Here is a 10,376-nt window from a genome sequence, read left to right as displayed (position 1 = left end):
TACTTGGGAAAGAGGAATGAAATGATGGCCAGTATATGGTGGTGAAAAATGTAGGGCAACTTAAATGTGTATCACACCCAGTTGTCTGCTCAGCTGTGCTTTCCCAGACCAAAAACTGGCTCCGCTGTAGCTGTACAACAACTCCTGTTGGTGATCATGCTGGCAGAGATGACAGAATTGTCTTTGTGTTGCAGGGCCACAGAGCTCCCAGAGCAGTGCTCAGGCTACAGCACCCTATCCAGGTACCCTCTCTGCCGGAAAAAGGTCAGCCTAACCCTGAGGGTCTCCCTGGAAGGAAATTCCCTGTTGCTGCTGCACTCTGTATCTCCCAGGAGGTGCTTGCTTGAAGCTGGGCTGGATCCCAGTGCTCTCACAACTGCCAGCCCTGGCCACCATGAACACGGGCGGGGCTGATGGCCCAGGGGCTGCTGCAGAATCACTCCCCAGGGTTGTGTGCGCACAGGCAGGTGGTGCCTGTGGGCAGCCGGGGCTCAGGTGGAAGCGGGGCTGCCTGCTGGGAGCAGAGGAGGTGTTGGTGGCTGATCGTGTGCTGCAAAAGCAGGTGACATGTACATATATAGCCCAGGCACCAGCCTGCTTCCCTAGGCCTGCTGCAGCTGCCTGGGGAGGAACACTCTGGAAACGAAAGTGCTCAAAGCACTTTGAGTCAGAATTTTGTCTTCACACTGTACTTCAAAACTTATTTAACTGCTTGACATGTTTGGCATAGTGTTAGAAAGAGAAAAAAAGGAAAACAATATTCAGTATTAACTACTTGTAAATGATGAACTATTATATGTTACAATTTTTATTTTATGCTGACAAAGTAACCACTGATATTTTGCATGCTGAGCACTAGATCTATTGAAATAAAATTAATGACAACCCAGTAGTAAAAGCAAATATTTACTCTCTAATTTGAAAAGACATAAATAAAACTTGGACCGTGATGATCTTGAACTTCATTTAGTATGTGTTTCTTTACATTTGGTACACCTACTTATACCAGACTTCACACGGGAACAATTTGCTGTTCACACTTGGACATGAGACTCCTTTAGCTTGCTAAATATTCCTAGGGATGCTGTGGATTGTGGGTTGGAAGAGAAGGCTGAGCAGCCTACCTTCTCCTCAGGTGGCATGGAAAAGTACTGCTGAAAGCGGGCACAGGCACAGGAGGGAAGAGGCTGTGGCTGGTCCCTGCACTGAAAGGTTCAGAGCTAAAACATACATAAGTACCAGCAAGAAGTGAATGCAGGCCTTTTACACAGGGACATCCACTTTGTCTCTTGACATGAGCACTCACTCTCAACTGGTCTTATCACCTCAAAAATTATATTTAAGCAGATGATTATAGTGCAAGTTCATGTTACAAGATAGCACAGCTGGTATTACAGATAACAGCCGTTATCTGACTAGATGAAGCTCCAGAGACACCAGTTGTGTGTTCACGTGACACTGTAACAATACCCCCAGTCCCTCACTGTCCCTTCCACCTTACTGCACTTATCCCCTGGGAACACTCTACTGGGCCACAATCATTGAACATGTACAGGAAAATGCACTATATGATTAGAAGTGATACACTGAGGAGTTTGAAAATGCAGTTCCACCAAAATCATCTTCCTTTCAGGTGTAGAACGATTTTCTCAATTACTTATTGTGCCTTGAGTGCTGGGTAAGGGGATTCTTTTATTCCTAGTGAAAAGCAATCCTTTTTCTACTACACAGACATGCCATAGTCTGTATTGGAGAACGCTTAGTTTGTGTGTTTTGAAGGTCTTCATCATAAAATTGGTCTGTAGAGCCATTCTTACAATCAACAGTATTTCATGATGTGGCATATATCGGCCTTTTCTGGAGTTGCTCTGGCTTTCCACCGCTTCCCCCTACAGCCTTCCACTTGTCAGCACTGCCATACAGCCTTTGCTCCTTTCCCAGCAAAATCAGTTGCAGCTCCTATCCTGCCTCACAGTTCTCCAGCTGGTTGCAGCTGCCCCCTTTCCCCAGTGTCCTAAGGAAGAGCTGAATGGCTGAGTGCATAAACCAAGGTTCTGCTGACCAGAGGGATCAAAAATATGCATTGCCTGGGAATCTGTGCTTCAGAGGGATGGGAGAGGAGGAGATGCCAGTGCTGTGCTTACTGTGGGGTGACACGCACCTGCTGCTGGAAACTGGATGAGAGAAAGGAAAGAGGTTCACAGGCTTGAGAGCCCCCCCTCCTCCTTTGTTTAACAAACTCAGAAGACAGTAATGTGAGGATTGCCATGGCTTCACCTTCCTTTGGCCCCTACTCATCAACAGCTGCTGCAGTTATGGTTTCTAAGCTCCTATTATGATACTGTGACAGAGAGAGCATTAATACAGAATTTCATCCATGGGGAAATTAGTTCCTTGATCACTATACTATTCTAGGTTTTCAGGTAGAAACTCTAGGTGTACAGCTAAAGGAGGGAGCCTTTTCTGGCTGTTTTCAACTATGTCCCTTAGGAATTACCATTGAAGCTACTGCATTGCTTGCTCAATGTTTGTTTCATGTTTTGCATTTCCTCAGAGACAGTCTTTACCTATTATAGTCATCATTACCTTTTCATGAATGCTTTCACTTTTTAGCCAGATAGGGAACATTTTTGTAGTTTAACTTGCAGCAACTTCTGGCCTATATCTACTCAGCAACTTGGTGATTAAGTAGCTTCACCCAAGCTGCTAATGTGTTTTTCAAAAATAGGAATAATTTTCTGCTTTGTATCATGCCTTTGGAAACACCTCCACGTAATCTTTAAAGGTTGACAGGTCCTAAACTTTTGTGATTCTTCTCTGCTTCAAAACTAAGCTACCGGTTATACCACCCCAGTTAAGCCATGTCTATTAGGCTTATGTTGATATGACGCGACCTTGTTACAAAAGGCCAAATTAATGATTTGCCGTCTTGGTAGGCCTCTGGTTTTCTCAAAAACTTACCTTTTATAGGTGATCTTAGGCAGTTGCTGTGCTTGCAAACCACCACATTGCTCCTCAGGTCTTCTTTGTGCCTCTCACTGACAACTCTTGCTTCTAGAGCTGCTTGCCTTACCCCACGTTGCTGCGTGGGACAGCATCGTACTCTGCCATTGCTCTTTGCTTTGTAGCTGCACTCTTAAAAATACCGGAAGAACTGAAATTACCTCCTCCAGGTTCATGCCAGGTCCTCTGTCAAAGTCATTCAGACAACTTTGTTTGCTCAATCTTTTAACATGAATTAAGTCTGTTTCCAGTTCCAGGTAACACACAAGATATTGGCAGCACTGGCAAGAGGTTGGTGTTTATTTCTTGAATGGAATTATGCAACCTCTGCCCTTGCCATCAGTCCCTGCTAATTTAACTTTGGCACGCACCGCAGAGAAGCTGCTGCTATGCAATGGAAATTTAGAAGATGTCCTGTACGTAGCTCTGTTTTCCCCCCCTAACCCAAGAAACTAGTACAAAACAGGTTGCTGAACACAAGCAATTGAACCATTCCTCCCCCTTGCACTACTACCAAGTACATCAGAGTTGCTTGTGCTCCTCCAAGTCTGTCTCCATCCTCTAACAGCAGCACAGCCCATTGCCTTCTTGCTCTCAGCCTGGGAAAGGACCGAGTGTACAGATGGGCCTGTTGCTTTGAAGGGAAAAGCAGAAATCAGAGACACTCTGTCATCTTCTGCTTTGTTGGATATAAACTTGCTTTGCTATAAACACTGGAGAAATATCGGAACATAAAGAGTTTTGAAATAGGATTTAAAAAGAAATCTGTGCTTTATCTTATGTTTGAGAAAGGAAAAAAAATGGTGTGAAGGACAGAGGGTAAGTCAGACAAAAAAAAAAAAAAAAAAAAAAAGAAAAAACCCCAAAATTAAAAAAAAGCAAAACCCCCAGAAAATTAGTCAAAAGCAACAGGAAAGAGGCAGGCAAAAATTGCCAATTAACATTCACATCAAAGGAAAATCCTCATCAAAACCTTCTTCTTCTTGTAAGAAGCATCATGCATTTCCAGTATGTGCTGCAGTGAAGCGAGTGTGCTTTACACAAAAGAAAGCCCAAGAGAATAAGCCAAATAGCCTCAAAGCTTTGTGGAAACCATTTTACACAGCTGACAACTAGGACAAAACCCCATAGGAGCCCTGAGTGTCAGCATCGCTGCCCTTGTTCACCAATCAACTTCCATCCTGTGCCAGCTCCAGGGGATCTGAAGCACAGACCCTACACGTGTTCCTGTGGATTCATTTACCCCATAGAGAGCCTCCTCAGGCTGCCCAGGACAAACAACAGCACTATGTCTCACTGCCCTTGCAAGTGCCACTTGCAAGACCTCTATCTACCAAAGCTGGTAATCAAAATAATTTCTACACTCTTTCCATTATGAAATTTTTATCTGGATAAAGATCAGGAAAAAATATAAATAAACAGCTCTAAAAATAAAATAACAGTAAGATCAATTAAATAAATACCAGTTGTAGATATTTTCAAAATGTTAAGTTTTAAAACTGTGTCAAATTATTTCTTTTATACAAAAGTATGCCTGTGGTTTTTCTAGGGGAAAGGGGGGTAGAGAGAGTGGGAGGGGGGGAAAAACCAAAACATAACAAAACAAACAAGAAAACCCAAATACAGAACACTTATAATGGCTCTCTAGACTGCATGCAAAGTCCCAAGTGATACAAAACTTATAAGATGAACATATTTTAAAGAATTAAAAGCTAAGACCACAGAAAAGCAGTCTGATTGGTTGTTATGTAACATGAATAAAATTTTGGATAATTTTTTGATGAGTTTAAAGAAATTAACTGAAAGGGAAACTATAATCATAAGATGAAACAGGAGATTTCTAGTGGAGAAAAGAAAATGTTCAAGTTGTAAAGACAATTGAAATGGTGTTACAAATACCCAGCTTGATAATGGCATAAATTAATGTCATTATATTCTCTTTGTTAGCTAAGAAATTCAATAGCAGAGAATGTTTTAGAAGTTGACATGAAAACTTCCAGTTCAAATAACTTTGGTGAATGAGGTCAAGAGAAACCTTTGTACTTGCATGCCTATATTTTATTTCTTTTTGCATTTTTATTTTCAAAATCTGGTTCTGACAGCTAAGATTTATTATGTTTAGGGTTTTCTTTAATGCAAATCTTAACTGAACCTGGAATGGTAGAACATTTAGGTCACAATACCAAAACAGATACAGAAGCTTGAAAAAGTCTCTTCGTTAAGTATCAGGACCCAGAGTGCACCATGACATATTTACTGTCCTGAGTAACGTCCCTTGGATTCTGCGTGTGGGGCCAGGTGCCCTTTTCTTGTCAGAACCATGCTGGAGGTGTGTTTTCTCAAGTTCTGTCTCTGGATGAATAGTTTCCAATTATGTTTCCAATCATGTTTCTGGCCCCATCTCCTGACTAGATTCCCTAGGTGGGCTGTGAACCCAGTTGAGTGTTTCAATTTGTCTGGGACACAGTGCAACCTGTCACCGTGCTCTGCTCACAGCTTTCAGCTGTTGTGCTATTGTGTCCTGGCTGGTGAGCTGGGATCACCCACGGCTTTCACTTCATCCTCCCCCCCATGTGAATGGGTCCCACTCACTGACATTTAAATTCTAATTAATATGTCAGCATTTTTAGCATTAAAACCTGTGCAACATTTTGAGTATGCAGTTTAGTTATTCAAGATTTTAATATAATGAACCATACAGCAATTTTGGTCTTTTTTTTTTTTTTTTTTTAAATGTATAACCTACTGGGAGTTCTATCTGGAAAAAAAAAAAGGTGAAATGCAAAAGCTTTTTCTTTTTAACTATGGGCTGATGACTTCAGTATCAGAGAAGGCTTATAATCCATGATGATATTAAGATGAGATATTTGAAAAAGAATTGGGAATGAGATCATCAGCTGCCAACATGGGTTTAAAAAGAGGAAATCTTTTCAAAGTCTCTGGAAGTGTTTTTGGAAAAGTTTTCAAAAAGAAATCTCAGGGAGAGAGAAGATTGTAGTCTATATTTTATAGAAGAGTCATTAAATTATCACTTAGTCTAATCTAAACCTTCAAAAGAATGAGTATTAATTTTAGGATCGAGTCCTTGGTCAAAGGTTTACTAGAAGAAAGAATCTAGATTGTTATAATTAGCCATATCAAACTGTCTTCTGCAAATGTGAGCACTGGCAGTAGCTTTACTGAACACATTTGTTCAAATAATGGGTTTTGAACCTTGTGTAAACTGTCATGAACACTCACTGAGAGTATTAAAAAATGAACAGACTGCAAAGTAACATACATCAAAGTTCTGTAAAGGAGCAAATATAGAATAAAACTATTTCAAAACTGAAAGCCATTCATGTTGGCAACATCCAAGATCAAGTGAAAAGACTGCAATAAAAGGAAGTAAAAGGATTTTTTGAGAAATTACATACATATTGAACATATTGTGTTACGAGAAGGATAGTTTGTGCCAAGTGCAAAAAATACAGCTGAAGGAATTGAGCTGAACTTTAGTCAACAGCAGTCTTCAAGACTGTTATTTATGGATTTTATTGCTCATCTAGGTGTTTGGCCTGTGGGACGAGAGGCAGAATAAGTGAAAATGTGTAGATTTAGAGAAGATGGAGTTATAGCAACTTAATTTGGAGGGGAACAGGAAGATTTCTGTAACATTAAGTGTCTGTACATTGTCAGGTCTATAAAATTATTTTCATTGTGAGGTCTATAAAATTATATTCAGAAAATTATTTAGTTTGTACCGAGCATCAGGGATAGCAGATTGAAAGCTAACCTGCACCCTTACTCTGTCCAGATTGAAAGGAGAGTAGATAGATGCCAAACAGCAAATTGTCTTCCTTATGTTCTGTTTCAGGACTAATGTGAAGGCACAACTGATGTAGATTTTTCCCAGAGAAAACTGATGGAAGTATTTTGGTCATGCTACATATATTTAAACTTCCACTAAGTAAAATGAGCAGTTTATGGGGATTAGCATTCTTTCTACTTGGAGTTTTCAATTTACCTACAGCTCAAACTTACCCACATACAACTTCACCATTTATCTTGCATTTGTTTGTGATTGTAGAACTGCTCTTCAAGGAAAGAGTGAACTCTAGCTGTAAGAATAAACAAGTCTTTCCAACAAGTTAATACATGAAAACTACATAAAAATAGCACTGGCAATGATTAAGTACATCAATATCAGTTTTGTTTGCTGATGCATGAAGCTGAAATGCATTACATAAAAGGTTAAATTCTGAATATTCAGTATCTCTTCAACTGCCTCCTAAAGTGAAAATAAGAAAATGAATCTTATGCATTTTGCTGGCATAGATTAATACTGACAATAATGAAAACATGGAAAGAAATTGAACTGAGCAACCTGCAGAAATTTTTTCAGTCAGTGAAGTGACTCACTTTTATGCCTCCTTTGGTCAATTACACAAGACTAAGAAGATACTATAAGGGACAAAGCATCAAAGCAACCAAACTCATACAGAGGACTATTTTAAAAGTTTGCATCAACTAAAATGAAAAGTAATTGTTTTTCTATTAGAAAGGGGTATTAATGCTTTAAGATTTTTCTTATCTTGTATTTAGTTAAGATACAAGACGTTTAGTAGATACATTTAGTTAAGATACATAAGAGACAAGATGCATTCATATTGAAGTAGGATAGGGCATTATGGAATAAATTCTGTCATAAACCATTTCTCTCCCTCTTCTCGAATACAAAGAGCAGTTTGGAAATGGAAGGTATTGGAGAGGGAGGCTCCCCTCCCCTCCCTTCCCCTCCATTTCTCTGTGAGCAACACATAGCTTCGACTATGCTTTTCATTTTAGAATAGAAGACAAAACAGTGGGCTTATTCAGCATATGAATTTCACTTAAAGTGTTTCCTATAAATTCCTCCTAAAAAAATTATGATGAGTTGCAGCATAAGACAGAAGTGTGTTGGTTTGTTGAAGGGGAAGTTTTTAACCTACTTCTGCTTGAAAGTCTTGTGTTTTACATTTTGAATCACTCCATCCTTCTGTGAACTAAAATTCTGCCTCCTTTTCTAATTATATTCTAAAACCCAAAATTACACAGAAAAGCAATTTGCAAGCAAAGAGATTGAGATAGTTGCATCAAGCCTTTGTTTTTCATTAGCTGAAAGATCATAAATTGTCAGTGTGACAACAGGCTCTGCCTGCCTTGCCATGCTAACCTTCTTGTCCCTCCCAGAAGCAGCCTGCCCTTGTTGTTGCCTGATATTTAATGCCTGATGATATATGGCTCCTTGTATTTCAAGTTGATGTGAAGTACACATGAGCTTATTTCAGAATGATTCCTTTATGACCCAAAGAAGGAAATGAGCCTTTTTTTTAATGGCTGGATAGTCCTAAAATCAAGGTGTTTTGTATTTACCAGTAACTTTCTTGGTCCTATTGTTGAAGAAACAAAAACCTATAAACACTCCAGCATATGGCAGTGTCTTTATAAGGGCACCTCTTCTGTCTTGAAGCTGGTGAAGGGATAGTGAAGACAAAAGGTGGACAGAAAGGTTCAGGCTCTGTCAGCAGGTCCTGTGGCTCCTGTGGAAACTTTGGCTATGCTGCAGCTAAACCAGCAGGCACAGTGCCCTGCTTGCTCCCACACTGTCAGGGGACACGTGCATTGTGGGCATGAGCTTTTTGGGCTGGTAAGAACAACAACAACAAAGAAGAAAACATTTTAAAATTATAGTGACAGAGCAAGGCAGGACACAAACATACCAGTCCACTGCAAAACAAGAGCAGATATAAAGATTAAAACACTAATAATTTCTTTGCTGTTCAGTTGTCTATGGAGCAACTAATAGCTGTGATTAATTAATTAAAACATCATTAAAACTTCAAGTGAGCTCATACTCAGTCAGGCAAGAGCATGAACATTTCACCTGGCAACTTAAATGGGACATTTGAAAACAGTAATCAGCTAATTTTTCCAGATTTTCTAGAATCTTACATAGAGCAAAAGTCTCTGTGCTACAGCCCAGTCTCTGGCCTTCAAGGAGGATATGAAGAAGAAATGATAATTTGAATTCATATAGTTTTAATTTTTTTCCTAACTTTCTATTGGGAAAACAATTCACCTGGCTCTGGCAGAGCCCAAGTCACAGCTGCAAGAAACACTCTCCATTTGCTACTGTATTTCCTGAATGAGATGGTGATACACTTTCCCAGCTCCTTGCTTAGCTGACTCCTACTGCTGAGAAGTGGACAGAGAAGCAGCAGAAAGCAACTACTCCAGTGGAGATTTTTGTAACAAATTGCCTGTGGACTGTCATCGGGCCAACAACACAGTGAGTCAGAGGAAATTACTGTTTATAGTTGACAGAATGCATGTGACACTGAGCCATGTTTGAAAGCAAAGTCCCTGCCTTGAATAGCTCAGATTTAAATGAGTTGAGGCAGCAGAGGAGGAGTGAGGGCAAGCAAAAGCAAGTCCAGCCAATTCATGTTACAGTGCTTGATAATAGGTCACCAAGCAGGAAAGGAAACTCTGGCTGCATTATCAGCATCAGGCCTGTGTCAGGTGTCAGTGACTTATTTCCTGGAGATGTCTCAAAACACAACCAAAGCCTATTTAGAAGGAAACCTAGCTCCTGCTATGATGCAGATAGGACATTCTATTGCGTTTCCGTAACTAATGGTTGAGAAGTTCAGCTAAATGAACGCAAAAATGTCAAGTATTTCTGCACAAGACTAGCAGACTCTATACATGGCAGGTATCATGCACAGGTCACACGGATGGATGAAAATCCAGCATCCCTAAACTTGGGATAGGACAAAGGAAAGAAGTATCCTTGAATGTTTGTTCATCAAGTTGGAGCCTCTCAGATGGGAAGGCTGCAAAGGCGAGTAAACAGAAAATGTCACAAACCAGCAACCCAATTGAAAAGCTCCCATCAGAAGGGTGTGTGTGCATGTAGAAGTAGGGAGGAAGAAGAATTCTAATTAGGTCACAGGGACCAAAAGATAAAAACAGGACAATCTTATCTAATACCTGGGCTGTCACCACACAAATGCCAGGATAGAGGATGAACGACCAATTAAAAGAGTTTTTACGCAGCTAATTATGATGACAGAGGATTTGTGGAATAAAATCCCAAGATTAGTACGTTAATAAAAAGCTAAAGAAAAATTGAAGGGGTAAGCAATGAAGCTACACCACAAGAGCTACAACAAAAGCTGCCTGCTCAAGAAAAAAAGAAACAATGTTTTGATAAGAATTAATTATCTGCTGGAACAGCAGCACAGTGTGAAACAAACAGTCCACTGAGTTCTTGCAATAGTTTACGTAAGTTACAGGAATGGCTTTAAGTCAGCCATGATTACTAGGGTGAATCTGGTTAAGACCAAAAA

The sequence above is a fragment of the Zosterops lateralis genome (genome assembly GCF_965231275.1).
Source record: "Zosterops lateralis genome assembly, chromosome: 1".
In the NCBI taxonomy this organism is placed as follows: domain Eukaryota; kingdom Metazoa; phylum Chordata; class Aves; order Passeriformes; family Zosteropidae; genus Zosterops; species Zosterops lateralis.
Note: the sequence above shows the minus strand (reverse complement) of the source record.